This window comes from Apium graveolens, chromosome 4 (genome assembly GCF_009905375.1).
Source record: "Apium graveolens cultivar Ventura chromosome 4, ASM990537v1, whole genome shotgun sequence".
In the NCBI taxonomy this organism is placed as follows: domain Eukaryota; kingdom Viridiplantae; phylum Streptophyta; class Magnoliopsida; order Apiales; family Apiaceae; genus Apium; species Apium graveolens.
In genome coordinates, this window is record NC_133650.1 from 192,275,820 (window position 1) to 192,300,409 (window position 24,590).

The 24,590-nt window shown below is 35.6% G+C and overlaps 1 non-coding gene across 1 annotated transcript; it reads left to right on the forward strand.

The window, feature by feature from the left end:
* The first annotated feature begins 13,110 nt into the window (after positions 1–13,110).
* LOC141721903 (small nucleolar RNA R71) lies at positions 13,111–13,217 on the forward strand. Its single transcript, XR_012574944.1, has one exon. It is a non-coding gene; the product is annotated as a small nucleolar RNA R71 (small nucleolar RNA).
* Positions 13,218–24,590: the final 11,373 nt, after the last annotated feature.

The window sequence follows — 24,590 nt, forward strand, 5'->3', positions numbered from 1 at the left end:
TAGTTGTACAAGTATCCTTAGACTTGAGGTCATCATAGTCATCTTGTGTACACTGAACTATGCTTTGGTTTAGTTCTTAGTCTCAATGGACAATTATAAGGGCTCTACTGGGTATAGGAATTTGTACACGAAGATAGTGTATGATCAATAAAGGATCTACCCCTTCCAGTGTAGGAAGAGAATGTTCAATGCTGATCCACTTATGTTAGTTCAGGAATCTCTGGCCAGAGTGAATGAAATTAGAAAGGAGTTTCTAATTTACATTAAATAGAACTAAGCATAGTGAATGGGAAAGCAAGTGACTAAATAAGATAGGCTTGACACAAATTCCATGCCTTGTATTTAATGGTGACATTGCAGGGTAGAAGGAATTAATTGTACGGTAACTACTCACTGAATAGGTTCTTGGTATTCTAAGCAGTGAATTCGTATTATCCGGATAGCCGCGATATGCTGAAAAGTATCCCTCACGATGTAGAATAAATATGATTAATTAATTAATCATATTTAATGAATTAGAGAATTTATATAAATAATTATAAAATAGTTTTATTATTATTTATTTCTACTACCGGCTTAATATTGAACCTACAGGGTCACACCATAAAAGAGAATGATTTAATGGTGGAGAAATTAATTAATAATGGCTGATAATTATTTATTTATGAAATAAATAATTAATTGGCAAATTTAATAATTGATTAAATGAGATTTAATTGATTATAAATTAATTAAGAAAAAGTTCTTAATATTATTAATTAAGAATTTAATTTTTGGAAATTAAATCAAGTGAGAGAATTATTTCTAAAGTGTTTTGAAAAAGGATTAATAATTAAAAGGTGTTTTAATTATTAGTGAGAATAATAAAGGGTTAATAATAATATTTTATGGGAAAATTTTCAGCTGAAAATTTTGCCTATAAATATACTATTATAGACCCTATTTTTGCCTCAACCAAAAAGATTTACAAAACCCTAATTCTCTCCATCTCCTCCTCCTTCATTACATCGTTTTCTTGGTGGATACCGGTGGAGTGCTTCACACTTGAGGAGCAGCTGCTAAGGATCTCCGTTCATCATTTTTGGATCGCCATTAAAGACCTCCATCTTTCCATTAACGTAAAGCTTCTTAAGGTAAACATACTGAACTACGAATTAAATATTATTTTTCGCATGGATCCTGCGGAGGGTTTCGTTTTTTTTAAAGATTTAAATTTACGTTTTCGTTGCGTTTATGTGCTAAAAACCCTTCAATGGCATCAGAGCTACTTGCGAAAAGTTTTTAATTCGTTTATGTGTTTAACTGTTTTCGATATATGAGCATGTACGTGATTCGCCATGATTTGATGTTGATATAATATGCTTATATATGTATGGTTTTGAATATATGATATTCATGTGAGTTGTATAATCATAAGATGATTATGTAATCTGTATATATACTGATATATATATATATGATTTATGTTTGTTCTAATTATGAGAATCATATTAGATACGGATTCTGAATTGGCCGCTGCAGATTTGCTGAAATCTGGGTCTGGTATCCAATTTACGCAAACAAATACCCTATTCCATAGTTAAACGAGCGTCTGAACAAAACTGATAGCAATAGCTATCAACGACTCGTCTCTAAGGCGTTTGACGTCGTTTACTACCCGTAAACAGTGATTCTTGTTTTTCTGATTTGATTCTGATTTTTTTGATTTTTGTCATATTTTCTTTTTATGATTAGATCATGGATAATATGATATGTTAAGATCAGATTATGTGTTTTAACATGCTTTTATGTGTTGTATGAGCATGGTGGATGGTTATGGCCTTTCGACCTTAGTGTAATGGTTTTGGTTTTGGTTTTAAATACGACTTGCCTGTCATCAATCTTTGTAATCATAAATCTCGAATGTAACTCGAGTTATTCTTGTAAGTTCATTAGATTAGTTTTACTTTCAATCATGTATTATAATTGAAGACTCAAGAAGGCTATCCAATGGAGGTGATACAAAGAAGAAGACGAGGCATACTAAAAATCTAAACAAAGAAGAAGACTTATGTAATAAGTAGTTGTATTTATTTCCATCACCATATTAGATTGACCTTGATCTTTATCATGAGCTTGATAAAGATCACATAGGATGGGGCCATAACCAAACACATTTACTTTATTGCACTTTACATTTACTTATTTATTTAATTTTATGTATGAGATATATGCCTATGTTTATCATGCGATGATAGATTTAGGTGAACTTAAATCAATATAAGGCGTGCTCTAGAAAATCTAGAATAGAAATCATTTCTTGCCTTAACAATAAATATTATGAATACGATCATGAGATTCTTGTGTTTATGAAACACGTAATTGAATATGAATTTTCAATATTGAGAGAAAGGATGATTCTGACAACAACAGATTTCTATCTATAAGAAAGGGTTATTAAGTGATGCCTCTTGACAATGCTCCACCCGATCTGGGAATCATCTGATTATCGATTATTGATTTGAAATATTTAATTTAAAAGGAAGAATCTCTTTATAATATGATTATGAGTGTAACGTAATATAATCCCTCTAAAATTAAATAATATCAAGTAGTAATTGGCCAATGACACAACGGACTTGTGTCGGTCATAGCCTTCCAACATGGTAAAAAGTGGTTCTTATTTTTAAATCATTGTCGTTTCGTGCTACAGCCGAGGGCTTTGATTTCGAAATAAGAAATACTTGTCTATTACATAGAGATGTGTACATTGAATTAGAATCTAAAGGTCGGTACGTGCTACAGCCGTGGGCCATTGGAGACTGATTCAATTATATGAAATGTTGGGTTAGACTTGACTTAGAATATTGAGTTTGTCATGCCACAGCCGTGACTCAATTATTTAAGAGGTTAAACTTATATTAGGGAATAACATAAGATGTAATTGACAAGATTTGTCTGCCTATTGAACATCACATGACGTTTCGTGCCACAGTCGAGGTTGTGTGATGGAATGTAGGATCCATATTCCCACTAGCATTATGAATGCTTAATTTTCACTTAGGGGGTTGAAAAAATTAGATAAACTAGTGGGAGACACTTATGAATAAAGTCCCGATTCATATAGTGTTTTGAAATGAAATTGAATATTTGCTAAGTGTTGTTATGTATTTATCATTTACAGATTTACTATATTCGTCATGTCTTCTGCACTATCACTCCGGAGCATACTAGATGCTCACAAGTTGACTGGTCCTAATTTAGCTGTTTGTTTTCACTTTAACATGTTGGGGCACTGGAAGAGGAACTGCAAGGTTTACCTTGCAGAATTGAAGAAGAAGAAGAAGAAGGGTAGTAAGACTACCTCTTCTGATTCAGGCATGTTCATGATCGAAGTTAATATGTCACTAGGTCAAATTTCTACTTGGGTATTAGATACTGCCTGTGGTTCTCATATTTGCAATTCGTTGCAAGGACTAAAGGGACGTAAGACTCTTGAAAAAGATGAGGTGATTCTACATATGGGCAATGGAGCAAGGGTTGCGGCCATATCTGTAGGATCATTTAGTTTACATATGCCTACGGGCAAGACTATTATTTTGAATAATTGTTATTACATTCCCTCTATTGTGAGGAATATTGTTTCTATTCCTATGTTAGATGTGGATGGTTTTTCATTTGTTATTAAGAATAATGAATGTTTTATCCTTAGAGATAATGTTCTTTTTGGACGTGGCATTTTAAATAATGGTCTGTATGTATGTGACGTAGAGCATGATTTACTTTAGATTGAACAAACTAATAAAAGAAAATGAGATGATGAAAATCTGACCTATTTATGGCACTGTAGGCTAGGTCATATTAGTGAAAATAGACTACGGACATTGCATAAGTCCAATCATGTATGAGGATTTAGGAATAACTTTTATGTAATCTGTTTTGATTTCATTGATATTAATAAAAGACTTGTTTTGTTTTTATTGCGGGCTCTATCTATTTAAATGTTTAAATAAGATATATCACAGTTTAGAGTAAAGCTTTTTATGGATTGTGATGAGATCATAATAATGAGACCTAAAAGATGATAACTCTAAACTTAAATAGTTCCTGGTCATAAGATTACTAACTGGTAATTAATAATCCGCAAAGATCGGTACATACTATGCTTGCTTGATTATGAAGGATGTCTGTTCTCATTTCTCATAGACATTTGTGTGGTGACACTATAGCTAGTATGTAGGTGCTTATTATAGAATAAGTTCACTGAACATGACTCATACAGCTGAACAACTGATGGAGTTCACTCACGTGTCAGCAGTTGTTCACATAGTGATAGTTGTACAAATATCCTTAGACTTAAGGTCATCATAGTCATCTTGTGTACACTGAACTATGCTTTGGTTTAGTTCTTATAACTTCATTACTACTTCATTAAATAGTTATTGTTTTTACCCTTAGCATGTAATGGTGATGATATTAATCGAACAACACGAAACTGATAAACGCCAACTTTCGTTGTACGAATACCATTCTACCAAGCATCCACAATTAAGATAGAAGTTGAATATGCATCAATTATGTTGAGACCCTATATGTCTACAGAATTTGACAACATAACGATTTAAGCACAAGTTATTCAGTATGATTACACAGGGCAAGTAAAACGGTTAGAGTTACCCACTAATCATGCATACAATACATGAACCTATGCTAGCATGGCAAGTTCGCAATCTCAAGATTCACTGTCGCTTCACAAGAGATTAACACGCTATCTTATATATTCGCGACGCACATAAGACGAATAAGCACAACCTATGCTAGATATCATACAATCACCACATACCAAGGTATTAAACAATTAACTAAAGAAATCCATAGTAAATCCGCTATGACCCCATGATCACGATTAGCCCATGATAGAACTCATCGTCACCATGGGTTCATATGAAAACATGATATAAACACAGCGATATAAACTAATAAAATACTTAATAAAAACAGAGTACGTCACAAGAGTATTAAGGTTCAAAGAGTAAAAAAAACTAGCATCCACTATTACAACAAATTAAAAGAATCATAAGATGAACGTATGCTTCCTTTTCTTCATTGTTGCGTGCTAAAACGGTCTTCTTGATCTTCTCTCCTTGTTACTTGTTCCTTGCTTGTTGTGAAAATGTCTCTCAAATAGGTTTATATAAGAGTCCACAAGAAACAGCGCTATCAGAAGCCCGATGGAATTCGAATTATAAAATCCAGGATTAAAATTCCCACACTCAGGCGGCCGCCTCCAATCTCCACGCGGGCGCCTTCTGGCAGGCGGTCGCCTGCTCCTTCCAGGCGGGCGCCTACTACCTTTCTGGAAAAATAATATCGTTGCTTCTGATTTAGTTGATTTCTTCGCACAACTCCCCGCAACTGATCCCAAGCACTTCCCTAGGCTTATTATGATGAAATCTCCCTAATTACGCAAGTTATACCCTGAAACGCAAAAATACTAGAAAAACGCATCAAATACACAAAATACTTGATTTCAAGACATCAATTCAAGTCATTATAAGAAGTTCTAAGTGGTTTAAAATGCCACTTATCACACCCCCAAACTTAAATCGATGCTTGTCCTCAAGCGTCACAGACTCAAAAACAGAATAAAAACATGCATGAATGCAAACTACGTGAATGCAGCGATCCCCATCGCGATGACTAAACCAACCAACACATGACCTATCAACAAATGCAATTAGGCGACTAAAGATCAATCAAATCATGCAAGATAACATACAACTAAAAACATGGTGTGTGCGAATGCTTAACAGATATGCTTCGAAACTAGATCAATCCTCATAACTTAATTATCCTCAAGGCAATCACAAGATTATACGTAGAATATATTCTAGACATAAAATGACCTATAACATTTTAAGATCTTTGGGGTTTATTACAGAATCATGCTTTTATTCAACACAAAACAAATGCTTATTTGATCGTGCAATGAGTGAGGTCCACAAAAAACTTATGAAATGGCATCCATTTAGCGAGCGTTAAGTTAGCGGATCCCAGACTATAAAAACCTTAGGTCACTAGGCACAAAATCCCCTAAGAACTTAATAACTCGAATACCAAAGAGCTCACTCGTGATCAATTATGCATTAAACCATATTTTTTTCTTTTATTTCTTTTCTTTTTCTTTTTCTATTTTTTTTCTTTTTTCTATATATTTTTTTCAATTTCTGAGCAAGTGCGTTTCGCTCCATCTTGCTCAACCCTAGACTACTCGCATACAATACGAGCCGGCTACTAGCCATTTGACTCCTAGCCACAACTAGCAATGAATTCTAATTTTTACTCTAATTTTATCTTTTCATGCCTTTTATCATTAAGAGCCTATCATACATTCTAAGCATAAGCAATAGATTAACCTCAAAAACCATCAAATCATGACAATAATCTAGTCCTTAAACATACTCTAAGACTTAGTGAAATTACAAGTGTTTCTAGCATGCATGCCAACCTAACCAGATTCAACATCACTCTAACGCTATCACTACACTCGCATCAATATCACATATTAATCGATAAAGCAACACAACAGGGATCATGGTATATGCATGAGCTATATGACATGATAAATAAAGTTATAAAATAAAAAAAAACTATGTATGAAAAAAACTATATGGAAAAATATGCAACTATATGAACTAAACTATCATGAAAATGCAACTACATGATACACACACAAATATGTTCCTTAACTACCACCCCCAAACTTAAAATCTTCACTAGGGACATCACCCTCTGAGGGTGGAGTGTCAAGAGGTGGATAAGCAGAATCCTCACCAAAACCGGGCCACTGGATGTCAGCTCCTAGGCCTCTAAAAGTAGTCCCAAGTGCTAGGGTGAGCTCCTGCACAAACCTACTCTGTGACTCATACATCGCATTCATCCTCCTGGAAAGCCTCCTGTATTGGACATCAGCCAATCCCGAACCATCTCCTCCCTGGCCTCTGGAAGATCCTGCCTCCCCCTGTGCCTAACTAGGACTAGCCATGGTAGCACCAGCTGCTGAATGTCCTCCAGGGAGGTGATATCCCAAACCATGTAACTCGGGCTCTCCACCCGTCCACCCCTGCATCGCATTCAGCGTCGATGAATTAATAGGAGCGGCCGGCAACTACAGCTGCTCATAAGAAGGCCAGTGAACTCCAACAGCCTTGCACAACTTTGTGACAATAGAGGCATACGGGATATTGTACTGCGATTTCCCCCTCAAAAACTTCAAAATCCCTTGGTAGATAAACTCACCAAGGTCCACATAATACTCCTCATTCAGAATCCCCCACAACAACCTGGCTCTCTCAACTGTAACCTCATGTGCATGCGAAGAAGGCAAAATATTAGCACAAATAAAGGCATTCCATGAACGAGCGTACCTGTTCATGGCGACAGCAGGCAAAAGAATGATAATCGTTGGATCCCCTATTAAACCTCCACACCGTGCCCGGCTGACAGAGAGTAGCAATAATCAAATCTGATTCAAAATCCTCGGGGGCCTTTTCATTCCAATTCTCCTCCTGGGGTTTCCTTTATCGCTGCCCAATAACACGGCGAATCGCCTCGGGCTGATAATCAACAGTAAGCCCACGAACAACAGAATACCAATTCATGTCGGCCTTGGAGTTCGCATAGAACTCGCGAATAACACTCATCGGTACAACCTCAGGTGACTCGCATAAAGTAATCCAACCCTTCTCTGCAATCATCAGTAACAACTCACCATCCCTCCCCGATGGAAAGAACCCCCTCTCCTTTAGAATCGGCTTAGTCAAAAGCTTAGCATACTCCTCCTCAGCAGCCCTATCCACCAATCAGGGCCTCGCAGCAGTACTCCTTGAAGAATCAGCAGTTAGAATGGTGTTGCTGCTCTCTACAGTTCGAGATCTCTTTGGGCCCATTGAAACTGAGAATAAGGGTTTAAGAGTTGTGTTTTATGTGTAGGAAAGAGTTTGTAAGTTGAAAGTATATGGGAGGTATATGGAGAGGTTGTGTGTATATATAGGGTAGGATTAAGGTTAAAATTAGATTAGGAGTGGGGTTTGTGGTTGATTTGTAGAAGGAAATCGTGGGTTAATGGGGGTTGTGGTTGTGGTTTGTTTTTGATTTTTTTGATTTTCTGTGTTTTTTATAGGCTGAAACTGTTTTTTCTCAGTACAGGTCTGCAGGCGGTCGCCTGGAACCAGCAGGCGGGCGCCTGCAAGGTCACTAGAAAAAAAAATTATGCCCTCAATTTTCAGATTTTTTTGGGTTTTTGGATAGGATACTAAATTCTAAGGGTTCCTATGGTCTCATATCTTGGGTTGCATCCCAAGAAGCGCTTCTTTTACATTATTAACTTGACGTAGAGTACTGTGATCAAGTTGACAATAAAACGGCACTAACCACTTCACGGTTTTCCGTATCCCTATAATAATGCTTCAATCTCTGACCATTTACTTTAAATGCTTGGCCCGGATCGTTCTCAAAAATCTCCACCGCTCCATGTGGAAACACAGTTTTGACGATAAATGGTCCAGACCATCTTGATTTCAACTTTCCAGGAAAAAGTCGGAGACGAGAGTTGAATAGAAGAACTTGTTGCCCCGGCACGAATGACTTAGGAGATAGCTTCCTGTCGTGCCACCTTTTTACTATTTCCTAGTATATTTTGTTATTTTCGTACGCTTGAAGTCGAAATTCATCAAGTTCATTTAACTGAAGCATCCGCTTCCTTCCAACTGCATCTAGATCAAGGTTTAACTTCTTCAATGCCCAATAAGCCTTATGCTCAAGCTCCGCAGGTAAATGACATCCCTTACCATAGACAAGCTGAAACGGGGACATTCCAAGTGGAGTCTTATATGCTGTTCTATAAGCCGAAACAGCTTCATCGAGCTTCAAAGACCAATCTTTCCTTGACGGACAAACGACTTTCTCTAGAATGAGCTTGATCTCTCTATTTGACACTTCAGCTTAACCATTAGTTTGCGGATGATAGGTAGTAGTGATGCGATGATTCACGTTATAGCGTTGCATCATAGAAGTGAACCTTCGATTGCAGAAATATGACCCTTCAACACTTATGATAACTCGTGGCGTTCCAAACCTTGTGAATATCTGCTTATGAAGAAAACTCAACACTACCTTTGCATCATTAGTTGGCAGAGCCTTGACTTCTACCCATTTCGAGACATAATCGACTACGAGCAAGATGTGCTGATTATTGCAGGACGAGATAAATGGTCCCATGAAATCGATTCCCCAAACATCGAAGACCTCAACTTCAAGTATCATATTCAAAGGCATCTCATCCTTTTTGGTAAGATTCCCAACTCTTTGGCAACGATCACACCTTAAAACGAACTAATGTGCATCCTTAAACAATGTAGGCCAGAAAAAACCTGCTTGAAGAATATGAGCTGCTGTCTTTTCACCACCATAATGTCCACCATAAACTGTGGAATAACAGTCTCGTAATATCCCCTCCATCTCACAGAATGGGATACATCTCCTGATGATCTGGTCAGCTCCTTGTCTAAACAAATAAGAACCCCACATGTACCACTTCACCTCATGCAGAAACTTCTTCTTTTGAGCCGCATTCATATTAGGAGGCATTATATTGCTAACAAGATAGTTCATAATGTCTGCAAACCATGGCTCTTCCTCTTAAATTGCGAACAACTGCTCATCCGGAAAAGATTCGTTCATCAATGTCTTCTCATGTGAAGTAGAATCGGGATTCTCCAATCTAGAGAGATGGTCAGCTACTTGATTTTCAGTACCTTTTCGATCCTTGATCTCTAACTCAAATTCCTGTAACAAGAGCACCCAACGAATAAGTCTAGGCTTCGAATCCTTCTTTGAGACCAGATAGCGGATGGCAGCGTGATCAGTGAATACTTTCACCTTTTTCCCAAGTAGATAAGATCGAAATTTCTCGAAACCAAAAACTATAGCCAAGAGCTCCTTCTCAGTAGTGGTGTAGTTCAGTTGAGCTCCATTTAGTGTCTTACTAGCATAGTAGACCACATGAAAGATATTAGACTTTCGCTGCCTAAGAACTGCTCCCACAGCATAATCACTTGCATCACACATCATCTCAAAAGGTTCTCTCCAATCAGGTGCCGTAATAACTGGTGCAGTGCTTAAACTCTTCTTGAGAGTCTCAAATACTGCCAAGCATTCATCATCAAATTTGGAAGGCACATCTTTCTCGAGCAAGTTGCACAACGGCTTAGAAATCCTAGAGAAGTCCTTGATGAAACACCGATAAAAACCCGCATGACCAAGAAAACTACGGATTCCTTTCACAGAAATAGGTGGCGGAAGATTTTCAATGACTCCCACCTTGGCTTTATCCATCTCAAGACCCTTACTAGAGACCTTATGCCCAAGAATGATGCCTTGTTGCACCATGAAGTGACATTTTCCCAATTGAGCACTAAATTAGTTTCCACACACCTCTTGAGCACCAAACGAAGATTATTTAAGCATTCATCATACGAATGTCCAAAGACGAAGAAGTCGTCCATGAACACTTCGACATTATTTCCAATCATATCAGAGAATATAGCCATCATGCATCTCTGAAAAGTGGCAGGTGCACCACATAAGCCAAAAAAAAACTCTATGGAAAGAAAACGTGCCGAATGGACAAGTGAAAGTAGTCTTCTCTTGATCTTCTGGTGCAATACAAATCTGATTGTAGCCCGAATAGCCATCCAGAAGAAAATAATACTCATGACCAGCCAACCTGTCGAGCATCTGATCAATAAATGAAAGAGGGAAGTGATCCTTCCTTGTGGATTTATTCAACTTTCTGTAATCCATGCATACCCTCCAGCCTATGACTGTTCGGGTGGGGATGAGCTCGTTCTTCTCATTTGCGACCATATTAATACCTCATTTCTTAGGTACACATAACACAGGGCTCACCAAAGAACTATCAGAAATAGGATATATGATTCCTGCATCTAGCCAATTTAGAATTTCTTTCTTCACCACTTCTTTCATTATAGGATTAAGCCTTCGCTGTTGCTTAACAGTCGGCTTGCTACCTTCCTCTAGCAGAATTTTATGCATGCAGTACGAAGGGCTGATCCCTTTTATATCTGCTATAATCCATCCGATGGCCAATTTGAATTCTCTTAAAACCCTCAAGAGCTTGTCATCATCACTACCTGAAAGGTTAGATGCAATAATAACATGCAAAGTAGATGCATCACCTAAAAAAGCATACCTCAAGTGTTCAGGCAATGGTTTAAGCTCCAAAGTATGTGCTTCCTCAATAGATGGTTTAAGCTTTCCCTCAGCATTCTTGAGATTAGTATTACCAAGAGATTCAAATGGCATGTCTAGCTTTTGTTTCCAAGGAGAAGCATTTAGATATTATAACTGCTCATTGCCTTCCTCATCATCACTATCAAATTCCCCCAATAAGGCTTTTTCTAAGGCATCAGACCTTAGCACATGATCAAGTTCTGAAATAACTGCAGAATCGACCAAATCCATCTTGAAGCACTCCTTATCTTCCATTTCATCGCATTGAACACATTGAATGTCACATCCTGATCTTGCACCCTCATTGTAAGTTCACCTTTTTGCACATCTATCAAGGTACGGCCTGTAGCCAAGAAAGGTCTTCCCAAGATTATGGGAATCTTCTTATCTTCCTCGAAATCCAGAATGACAAAATCTGTAGGAAAGATGAGCTTTTCCACCTTTACTAGCACGTCCTCCACGATGCCTCGTGGGTATGTAATAGAACAATCAACCAATTGTAGAGATATGTAGGTGGGCTTTGGATCAGGCAAATTCAGCTTTTTGAAGATAGACAACCGCATCAGATTGATGCTTTCTCCCAAATCGCAAAGGCACTTGTAAAATGACAACTTGCCAATGGTGCAAGGAATGGTAAAGCTACCTGGATCCTTAAGCTTTGGAGGTAACTTTTGTTGCAGCACAGCACTGTACTCTTCCGTTAGAGCAACGGTATCAAGATCATCCAGTTTCACCTTCCTTGAAAGAATACCTTTCATGAATTTCACATAACTAGGCATTTGCTCCAGAGCCTCAGCGAAAGGTATGTTGATGTGAAGTTTCTTGAACACCTCCAGAAACTTACCAAACTGCTTGTCCAGCTTTTGTTTTTGCAATCTCTTAGGAAAAGGTGGTGGCGGATAGATTTGTTTTGTCCCCTGTATTACGCTCAGGCAGAGTGTGTTCAACATAGTCTTCCTTGATTCCCCCTCTTTCTCCTTTTGCTTTTCTTCTTCATCTGCAATTTCAGCTTCTCCATCTTTCGCTTTTTCAGCATTAGCAACTTTTCCAGATCTTAAGGTGACAGCTTTGACTTGCTCCTTAGCTTCCTCCCTGCCTGGAACTTCAGTATCGCTGGGAAGTGTGCCAGGTTTACAATTGAGCAAGGCATTGGCTATTAGACCGATTTGATTTTCCAAGGTCTTGATAGAAACAACCTGACGTTTGCACAACAGCTTTAACTCCTCAAAATCAGCACTAAAAGGTGGAGCAGCACCTTCTTGTTGAGGATATGATTGCCTTTGAGCATATTACTGAGGTTGCTAGAATCCAGGTGGATTAAATTTTTTACTTGCCGCTTGCTGATATGGTTGCTGAACATCATTCTGATTATTGCTCCAGCTAAAATTGGGATGATTTCTGTTATTAGGATGATAAGTAGCTGGCACAGGCTGCTGCGGTTGCTGATAATTGTTCACATACTGAACATATTCATTAACAAAAGAACGCTGATCTGTAGCATGAGAGCCAGCACAAAGCTCACAGACAATAGTTATTTGATTGACTCCATAGTTGGCTAAAGAATCGACCTTCATAGACAACGCTTGGAGTTGCGCTGCAATAGCTGTAGCTACATCAACTTCCAGAATACCTGCTACATTCCCAGGCATCATCCTTTGAGTTGGGTTTTGATACTCGTTTGCAGCCATAGTTTCAATAAGATTATAGGCTTCAATATAGCTTTTGGCCCACAAAGCGCCTCCAGAAGCTGCATCGAGCATGGGCCTAGATTGGGCCCCCAAACCATTGTAAAAATCAGTGATCACCATCCAGTCAGGCATACCATGATGTGGACACTTTCTCAACATATCCTTGTAGCGCTCCCAAGCTTCACACATAGATTCTCCTTGTTGCTGCGTAAACTGAGTGAGAGCACTCCTCATAGCTGCAGTCTTGGCCATTGGATAGAACTTCACCAGAAACTTTTACGCGAGATCTTCCCAAATAGTGATGGACCCAGCTGGTAAAGAATGTAACCAATCCTTAGCTTTATCCCTCATAGAGAATGGGAAAAGCCTCATCCTGATAGCCTTATCAGTAACACCTTTATATTTGAAAATACTACAGATCTCGACAAAATTCCAGATATGCATGTTGGGATTTTCAATCGCAGCACCTCCGAAAGAAACAGAATTCTGCACCATCTGAATAGTGCCCGGCTTGATTTTGAAAGTATTGGCCTGAATAGCCAGATGAATGATGCTTGACTGAATGTCATCAATTTTAGGATGAGAAAAGTCCATAAGAGCTAGATCAGCTAGAACTATACGATCACCCATTGTTACAGGTTCTTTCTTCTCACTATCTGTATCCGAATCTTCAAAAACTATCTTCTCCAGAAAGTTAAGAGCTGAATCTGTCTCCTCAGCCGTATCAAGATTCCTCTTGCGGGTGCGAGAACGTGTTTGCATAGACGCTCGCTAGAGTACCTGAAACACAACCGGAAACAGTAAGTAACAAGTCTTAATCAATGAATCATAATGACCACTGATGGCAAGTACATAAACTAAACAAATTAACACCGAGTCCCCGGCAGCGGCGCCAAAAACTTGTTAGGCACAAAGTATGCGCTAAATAAATCACGCAAGTATACGCGTTCGCAGGTAATATAGAATAATTTCTAGTTCGTTCCCACAGAGACTCTGACTAATTATATTTAATTAATACTTACTCACCAATGTATGATTACTCTTCAATGTCAAGACAATAACAATTAAGGTTGATTAACTAATATTAACTACGAGAATTAAACACTTAAATTATCAATATTAAACACACATGAGATCATAACTTCATTACTACTTCATTCAATAGTTATTGGTATTACCCTTAGCATGTAATGATGACAATATCAATCGAACAACACAAAACTGATAAACGCCAACTTTCGTTGTACGAATACCATTCTACAAAGCATCCATAATTAAGATAGAAGTTGAATAGGCATCAATTATGTTGAGACCTATTATGTCTACAGAATTTGACAACATAACGATTTAAGCACAAGTTATTCATTATGATTACACAGGGCAAGTAAAATGGTTAGAGTTACCCACTAATCATGCATACAATACATGAACCTATGCTAGCATGGCAAGTTCTCAATCTCAAGATTCACTGTCGCTTCACAAGAGATTAACACGCTATCTTATATGTTCGCGACGCACATAAGACGAATAAGCACAACCTATGCTAGATATCATACAATCACCACATACCAAGGTATTAAACAATTAACTAAAGAAATCCAAAGTAAATCCGCTATGACCCCATGATCACGATTAGCCCATGGCATAACTCATCATCACCATGGGTCCATATGAAAACATGATATAAACACAGCGATATAAACTAATATAAATACTTAATAAAAATAGAGTATGTCACAAGAGTATTAAGGTTCAAAGAGTAAAGAAAATTAGTATCCACTGTTACAACAAATTAAAAGAATCACAAGATGAATGTATGCTTCCTCTTCTTTGTTGTTGCGTGCTAAAACGGTCTTCTTGATCTTCTCTCCTTGTTACTTGTTCCTTGCTTGTAATGAAAACGTCTCCCAAATAGGTTTATATAAGAGTCCACAAGAAACAGCGTTGTCAGAAGCCCGATAGAACTTGAATTATAAAATCCAGGATTAAAATTCCCACACCCAGGCGGCCGCCTCCAATCTCCACGCGGCGCCACCTGGCAAACGGTCGCCTGCTCCTTTCAGGCAGGCGCCTGCTACCTTTCTGGAAAAATAATATTGCTGCTTCTGATTTAGTTGATTTCTTCGCACAACTCCCCGCAACTGATCCCAAGCACTTCCCTGGGATTATTATGATGAAATCTCCCTAATTACGCAAGTTATACCCTGAAACGCAAAAACACTAGAAAAACGCATCAAATACACTAAATACTTGATTTCAAGACATTAATTCAAGCCATTATAAGACATTCTAAGTGGTATAAAATGCCACTTATCAGGGTTATATGATAAGTATGGATAATTATAAGCCAATAAATAGTGGACATATACGTGCAGAGAAGAGCCTTTATACCAACGACATGGTTGTTACAAGGATATCAAATTAAAAGCGAAAATTTGTATATATGATACGTTTCAAGTCTGAGATTTTGGCGTGAATTGGAGTAGTTAACGAACCGTATGAGGTAAATTAACTAGAGAAATAAGAAAGTAAAGTTGCGTATATTGGATAAGGTAAATGATTGATTGACAGCTGAAGCAAATGAAGAAATTTTTAATAGACTATAAAATGTGTGGCCATGCTCAAATATTGATTTGATATGATAGTCTACTCGTTGATCAAGGAAACCTGGATTAAACATTGATGAGGATGACACATTACATGTCTCTAGTTTAATCTATAATATGTGGTTAAAGGGATTATATTACATTGTACATTATTCACAAAAGGTTTAATTGATCACCGATTCAATAATTATTACTTGGGTAGCAATGATGTATTACTAGATGCCGCTCATTGTTTACGATTTTAAATTAGATTTAAAATTCGTTGTCAACGTAATAATAACCTATAGGGTCACACACTAAGAATGCTTGAAGGATTATTTAATTTAAATTGGATTTAAATTATATTAAAGTAATTTGAATTATTTATAATATTAATTAAGTATGACTTAATTAATTAGATAAATATTGATATTCGAATTTACTAATATTAATTATGAAATTTATTTGTTAAATAATTAAGTTAGACTTAATTATAATACAAATATAAATTTTGAATTAATAATAACTCCTAATTAGTTAAGAGTTATAATTTGTTTTTCTACTCTCTATATAAAATCTCTTGTGTGGCTGATTTTGGTTTGCAAAAAAAAAAAGACTTTTACAAAAACCCTAGCCACTAACAGAGAAGATGGAGAGAGCAAGAAGAAACGAGTTTGTGCTAGTACAAATCCAATCCTTGAGTTCAAGCATTCGTGTGGATACCGATAGAGCGTAGATCGCGAGAGCGGGATGCGTGGTGATTGAACAAGCTTTGGATCTCCATTAGTCAACCAATTGCTAAAGCTCCTTAAGGTAAACAATCTGATCTACGAATTAAATATATGTTTTTTTCGCATGGATCCTGTGGTGGGTTTCGAAAATTCTGATTTTTTACATTTTTAATTACTGTATCCGTTGCGTTTATGTGCTCGAAACCCAACAGTAATGTGATGTGATATTAGCCGATCTTGTTTTATAAAATAGATTTGATAGACCTATTATAATTAGTAATCGTAAGAGATAATTATGGGAGTATTACTAGTATGGAAGATTAGAAGTGAAGTTACGAATAAGATAATATGCAACGGTAACTGGAATTTTGTCGACCAATGAAGGCAAAATGGACCCAATAAAAGAGTAAAAGATATATGGAAATGAATGAGCTCTTATTTGAGTGTTTCCCTAATTTAATACCTTGTAGTTATTGAGAAGGACAACAGTCAACTCATATAGTAATGATGACCATGTGTACGATTTTCAAGATTTTAAACAATTCTCAGAAGAGATTTTCTTAACAAGATTTTTCTAAAAGTCCTTTGAACAAAACAAGTTTTAAAAACTTGGTTGTCAAACTACTACTTGAGTTTCTTTTTTGTTATAAAATTCAGATTATCCAAGAGAATACTTGTTCTAAAAGTTAGTATGGTTCATTTATAAGGCCAAGTGGACCCACTATTATGGAGAAGATTTGATTGTTCCTAGCAGAAGAATGCAAATATTGTTTGGTAAGTTTAAAGACTGAACCAATGTACGGATAAACTATTCATCCAATTTCTGAGACTATTAGAGTTCAAAGAAGCCGATTATTTACAAGAAACCGAGTATGAGCAAAGAAGATTGAGAAAATTTCCAGACTTTTCTAAAGGAAAAATATTATTAGCAAAAGAGTCGATATGTTGAATGATCAGTAGCGTAAGCAAAATTTGAAATTATGATTGCAAATCTCGTAAGAGTGCAAATAGGGCCGAATTATAAAAATATTGATCATGGAAGCGCGACGCTAAAGATACTAGACCTAATAAATGGGAATTCATTCTAATGATCGATTTAAGAAGGCATTTCAGAGAACTTTCTAAAGTTAATATATGACTCGGAATGGATTATATTGATTGAATCAGCGTTGAAACTGTAAATAGATGAAATGTAGATGATGACCAATGTTATCATTCTTTTCCATAATACTATACATTCTTATGAATCTTGAATAAAGTATGAACTTCTTTCATAATCAGTATTCCGTTCAAAATCATTTTTCCCCTCAAGTCTTGTTTTCTGATCGAGACAAGCAGTGTTATGGTGTGACTCTTTGCCGGAATAACGAAGAGTCTAGTGGGATGCCACCTAATCATGTGTTGTATGCCATATAGTATGAAAGACTGGTCATCTTGAGTATAAATATAGTTGTCTCATTCATATCTACACCATTATTCATCCTTTCTTCTTTAACCATGATTTGTTGATTTATGGAATCCTTCCGATTATTTCCTTGTACTCTTATTCTTTACAAAAGGTTTCCAATCAGAATCATATCCACAAATTCCCTTCTTGTGTAAGGTCCATTCTTTGAACATTTTAAAAGGAAGTGATATGGGGTTATATGAGAAGTATGGATAATTACAAGCCAATAAATGGTGGACATATATGTGTAGAGAAGAACCCTTATACCAACGACTTGGTTGTTACAAGGACATCAAATTAGAAGCGGAAATTTGTATACATGATACATTTCAAGTCTGAGATTTTGGCGTGAATTGGTGTAGTTAGCGAACCGTATGAGGTAAATTAACTAGGGGAATAAGAAAGTAAAGTTGCGTATATTGGATAAGGCAAATGATTGATTGGACAGCAGAAGCAAATGAAGAAATTTTTAATAGTAACCAGATAATCGATTAATACATTGTGAAGATGAAGCATACCTCAATCATGTGGGAGATATTTGTCATGAAGATTTAAGATCGAAAAAATTCTAGTTACGAATAAACTTCAAGGGTGTTCTTCAAGGAATGGTTGAGTTTTCCCACTTAAGTAAAGGACTTATGGCAAATTTGATGCTCAAAACCGAACCGGTGAAGGAAGTTCAGTATAAAAAGGCATAAGTGGAGATGAAGGTATGGTGGTTTAAATACAACATTTTTTAAGAAATGATGCTTTAAAACCAAAGGAATTCTTTCATAAGATTATGAAAGTGTTGGTTGAGACCATGTGTGGGTTATCAGAAGTTGAACAAGTTAACTAATAAGAACAAGTGTATATTGTCAAGGATAGAAGAATTGCTAATGAGAGAGCTTGAATTGAAACATGAATTAGAAGAAGTTTAGAATAATTCGTAATTGTACCCAGTAGTCTGCTATAATCAGAAGATATGAGAAAAGGTATGGTATAATAAGAATTGTTCGCTATAATCTTAAGTTGAACTAAAAAGATGGGTTTACTGGTTAGTATTATAATTAATGGTGAAATGGTGAGTTAGAAGGTGGTAGTTGATTGGTACACTTGTGGATTGATTGTTGGTTGTTTGATTGATTGTTGGTGTCGGCTTGAGTCCGACTGGTAATCAATAATATAAAGGAGATGCTGCCCAAATTTTCGGAAAATACCCTACTCTTAAAGATAGAAAGTATACTTCTGTGTGTTATTGATATTCCTGTTGATACTCCAAATAATTGTGAGCTCCGTTTTTGAAAGAAGTTGTTACATCCAATCCGACTATATATAATTGGTCTTTGATTTTATTTAGCTAGTCATCACTTGGTGCAATTGATCAATTAAGTGAGTTAATTGGTTAAGTTTACCAATTAATGGTCAGTTAGATGGAAATCGATTCCAATTAGATTAAGTCAAATTTTGATGTGACTTTCAAATCCGAAATCAAAGCAATGAGGAATTTGGAGAAGGTAAGGACACCAGTAGAATTCTGAAATTATTGCAAATGTGTGAGGCTTTACTTGGATGAATATGCCCTTTATAATGGATAAGAGAAATAAAAAGTTATTTGTATGGACAAGTGAGAAGAATGTTTTCAAGAACTAAAGATTTAAGATAGAGCAAAGAGAAGGAAGGAAGGAAAGGATGAAGGGAGGTGGAATAAAGAAGAGATTAATAACTGCACCAATATGGATTTTATTAGACAATCAAAGAGATTTTATCATTTGCAATAAAGTTTTATTATAGGACGTCTTGTTTCCAAATTATTTTAATAATCATATAATAAATGATTTATCAGGTATTTCTATTTTGGATAAAATGTAAGGTACAGTTTTAGTTCAGTATCTGATTGGTATTGATACTTAGGTTGTTGTTAAATATCAAAAGTGGTATTAATATAGATGATTGATGTTTACTTTAGTATGGGATGTTATGAGCATCAAAGTTCGTATTGATATCTAATTTGATATGACATCAAACTGAGTACTAATATCAAGAGTTCGGTTTTGAATGAGCTATGAGAATGAAGAACGAAAATAAGAAAGGAAGTGGAATCAAAAGGATGATAAAGAAATTTTATAAGATATCAGGATATAGGTAAGATATGGGTATTATGTGGGATAGAAGTAAGGTGAAAATTTCGGAAACATTTGTAAATTGAGATAGGGAATGCATCCCAGGAGTACGATTAAGTACCGAAGGCTAAAAGAAAATATCTAGTGACCAGACATGAAGAGAAAATGGGGGGAAACATGTAAATAAATGTTATACCTACCCAAGAATTAAGGCGGGACATCAAAGACTAGATGGATACATTCCGCCAGGAAACGTCGTAGTGAAGTCACCTGAGAACCAACGATAAGGAAAGCGTTAATTGCATCGTTATTGATAGGTTATTCAAACCTAATCATTCTCGTGTATTAATAAATAGTTTGTCCAATAAGTGGGTTAGTTGATGCTTGAAGAAATGGTGGTACGTCATCAGATCCATAAATTGATTGTAAATGATCAATATTATGTGATTTGAGACTTGACATGAGTATTCTAAATATGATGAATTATGTCGAACCAAAATAGTATATACCACTCCTAGATGAATGATATAAAGAAAGAATAAGTGTTATATGTGACTAGACGTCAAGAAAGAGCATTGCAGTCAGTTCGTATGAGAACTCCCTAAAACCAAAATAAATGATAATATGGGTTAGAATAAGCGGGTGATGCCTCCAGATTAGTATATTTTCTTCTAAGTAGTAAAACAATCTCGCTCGGCAAATCTACTCGATGGTGATTCAAGGAAATTAAGGTATGATGATACGGATGTGCGCCAATCGTATCCAGTCGAGATTTTCTCGTTAACTCTTAATTCTAAAGTAATTTCGAGAATGTCAGAAATCGAATACGTCCTGGTTTCAATATATCATTCGCAGATGGATAAGAAGATTAAGGGGACAATTAAAGAGTCTCAAATGCGATTAGGAGCGATTATGAACTAGGTTGATTGAATAGAGAAACATGTGGGAATGAGGTTCAATAACCAGTAACTATTAGAAACGTTAATGAGCACGAATTACTAGAATTAGAAAGAAAAGAGAATTAATAGACATTATGTTGGTCCTTTTGAAACAGTAAAATAGGCAAGATAAGTGTAAGTGAGTTGGCTTCACCGCAAGACGTATAGCTGGGTCATAGGGTGTTTATATGTGTATATTCATTAAAAGTAATTAAGCTCCATTATATATAAAATGGAGACTTGAGTTGAGTTATAGGAGCAACTAATAGAATATGATGTCAGCGAGAGGCTATTAAGTAATGAGTGATGCTGCGAGTAAAAGTTTATGAAAAGTTGTATGGTTGAGGGATCAACCTGAGAAAAATGGAAGTGAGATACTGGAATATATCATTATCTGATCCTTAGTGTGATTTTGAGGACAGAATCCTTTTAAGGAGGGGAGGATGTAGTATCTGGGTCATAGCGTGTAATTATTTTTATCGATAAATGATTATTATGTGATTTTTAGTGAATTATCTGATGATTGATGTTGATATGTGGATATTTATATGTGGTAAAGTATAGGTATGTTAATTTTATTATGTCCAGAATAAAATATAGATAATTAAGGTATTTTTCTGGTAATTTTTTGAGTGTTATATGAATTTATATTAATTTATGAATTATTTTCTGAATAATTACAAAACTATTTTATAAAGCCGGGAATCGTCCAACTTCAACCGTTTTTATGTTTTTACAACCCGAAACTCTTCCGAAAACTCCTTTCTAACCTAATCTGGTAATTCCAGATATTTTCCATGTTTTGACTTTTTCGATCTGGATTACGGTTTGACCTGTGCGCGACCCGGCGCAATATTTTCGATATGACAACCTTTTCGATAACATTATCTTTGTACAAATCATTTTATAAAAGCCCAGTTTTGATAATTATCCAAAACCTTTGATACTTATCCAAAACATGATACTACTTATCCAAAACATGATAATGTTTATCCAAAACGTTATCCGATCGGATCGTTTTTATAGTTACTTAACGGCTAAGCAACGTATTTTTCGATCCAACACTATCCAGAACGTACTAATATTTCGTAAATATAAATATCTAATATAGTATTGTATTTTGTACAGATAATCATTTGCAAATAGTAAAACTATATAATTTCCCGAGAAAAACTTTAAAATTTATCGCGTTCTTCATAATCAAACGCACAAACAAAGGCGTTATCGAACTCCGATTCGGGCGTGCAATATATTAAATTGAAGCTCTCGAATAACTCTTTCTGAATCAACCATCTATTTTTATGCAGAAATCAGGGTATTTTTCTTATTTTATTATTTTAATTTGAATTATTTAGAGATTAAATTATGAAATTTTGTTCTTGATGTTTTTGATGTGATTTGATGGTATAATCATGTAGATCTTTTCTTCCTGGTCATTTTGGTATATTATATGTCAAATTTGGAGTTCAATAACATGTAGAAAATGATGTTTGATTCTCGGATTCATGAATTGAGGTTTATGTTTTTGAATATTTTCAATTGAAAATTTGGGGCTTTCTGCTCCTAGGGTTTTTGTGTGATTTTGATGATTGATTAATGTTCCTGATGAAATTTACAATCGATTCGTGGATATAAATATATCAAACGATTCCGGGAAGGGGCAGGAACCGCGTCGCCGGAGTTCTTGAATTCGACGGCGGCGGCGTCTTTTTTGAGCAAATTTTCCGGCTGCTCTGTCGATTATTGGTAAAAACCAACTACAGGGATGAGTTGCAGGCACAAAGAAGCATCGATATGCACCTTTGGTGTGATTTTGGGCAGGGGAGGATGACGGCCGGCGAAGTCGCCGTCGGCGCTCGTCGGAGAAGACAATGGGGGAAAGTTACATTTTCCACCCCTGTAGTTTTCAAAACTTTCAAATCCTATACCTTAGTTTTCAAAATTTACAACAGGATTGGTGTTTTAAAAATTTTAAAATTTATATTTTTGTTTATATGATTTCTAGAAATTGATTTTTATATTTTAAAATTTCAAAAAAAATTCCTTATTTAATTTCTGAAAATTATTTTTAATTATAAAAATAAATCTTAATTAATTAATTAATTAATTAATTTTAGTTGATAATTAATTATTTAATTAGTCAATTAATTTAAATATTAATTGATTAATTAATTTAATTATTTATTAATTAATTTTAATTGATTATTTAATTAGATTTAATTATTTATTTCTGATTTAAAAATTCCGAAAAATAGTTTTGAGCTTTAAAATATTATTTTAATATATTTTCAAGACTCGATAATTATTATAAAATTATTTTAAAGTCAGATTCAGGTGTTCGAACCCTATTATTTTATTATAAAATGATTCAAAGACCTGTTTTAACTCCGAAAAATGTTCAAAAATTCGTATTAAATACTTGGAAAATTATTTTGACCCTGAATCTTCTTTGAAAAATTATTTTAATCAAATATCTTGCGTGCTATATGATATGTGCTATGTGTTATGTGTTATGTGCTATCTGATTGATATGTTATATGCCGATGTGGTTATTGTCTAACGATTTTTGATTAACTCTCATTCTGTAAATCAGATTCGGGTAGAACGAAGAGTAGATAAAAACTTATGACATCTGTTAGGGAAAAAATACGCGCTAATAATACACGCAAGTATACGTGTTCGCAAGTAATATAGAATACTTTCTAGTTCGTTTCCATAGAGACTCAAACTAATTATGTTCAATTACACTCACTCACCAATGTATGATTACTTCTCAATGTTAAAACAATAACACTTAGATTTGATTAACTAATTATTAACTACAATTAACTACGAGAATTAAGCATTTCATTGACACTTGAATTAACAATATTAAAATACACATGAGATCAAAACTTCATTACTACTTCCCTCAATAGTCATTGTTATTACCCTTAGCATGCAACAGTGATGATATTAATCGAACAACACGAAACTGATAAAAGCCAACTTTCATTGTACTAATACCATTCTACCAAGCATCCACAATTAAGATAGAAGTTGAATAGGCATCAATTATGTTGAGTCCCTATATGTCTACAGAAATTGACAACATAATGATTTAAGCACAAGTTATTCCTTTTGATTACATAGGGCAAATAAAACGGTTAGAGTTACCCACTAATCATGCATACACATACATGAACCTATACTAGCATGGCAAGTTCTAAACCTCAAGATCCACCGTCGCTTCACAAGAGATTAACACCCTATCTTATATGTTCACGACGCACATAAGACGAATAAGCACAACCGATACTAGATGTCATACAATCATCACACACTAAGGTATTAAACAACTAACTAAAGAATTCCATAGTAAATCTGTTACGACCCCATGATCACGATTAGCTCATGATAGCACTCATCGTCATCATGGGTTCATATGAAAACATGATAATAACACACGAGAATAATAACTAAAACTACTTATATTAAACCAGAGTACGTCATAAGAGTAAATAGGTTAAAAGTAAAGAAAACTAGCATCCAACGTTACAACGAAACAAAGAATCACAAGAAAATATGCTTCCTCTTCGTTGCGGTGTGCTAAAACGGTCTTCTTCCTTATCTCCTCGTTCCTCGATTAATACTACGATTCAACCTTTGTGAAACGTCTCTGAAAACTACTTATATAGGAGTCCCATAAAACACAGCTAACTCAGAAGTTGGAATTTAAACAGAATCAGGAGTCCAAAATAATTATTCAAAACTCCGTCCCTGAGTGGCCGCTCAGCATTCCTGAGCGTGCGCTCAGCTTCCTGAGTG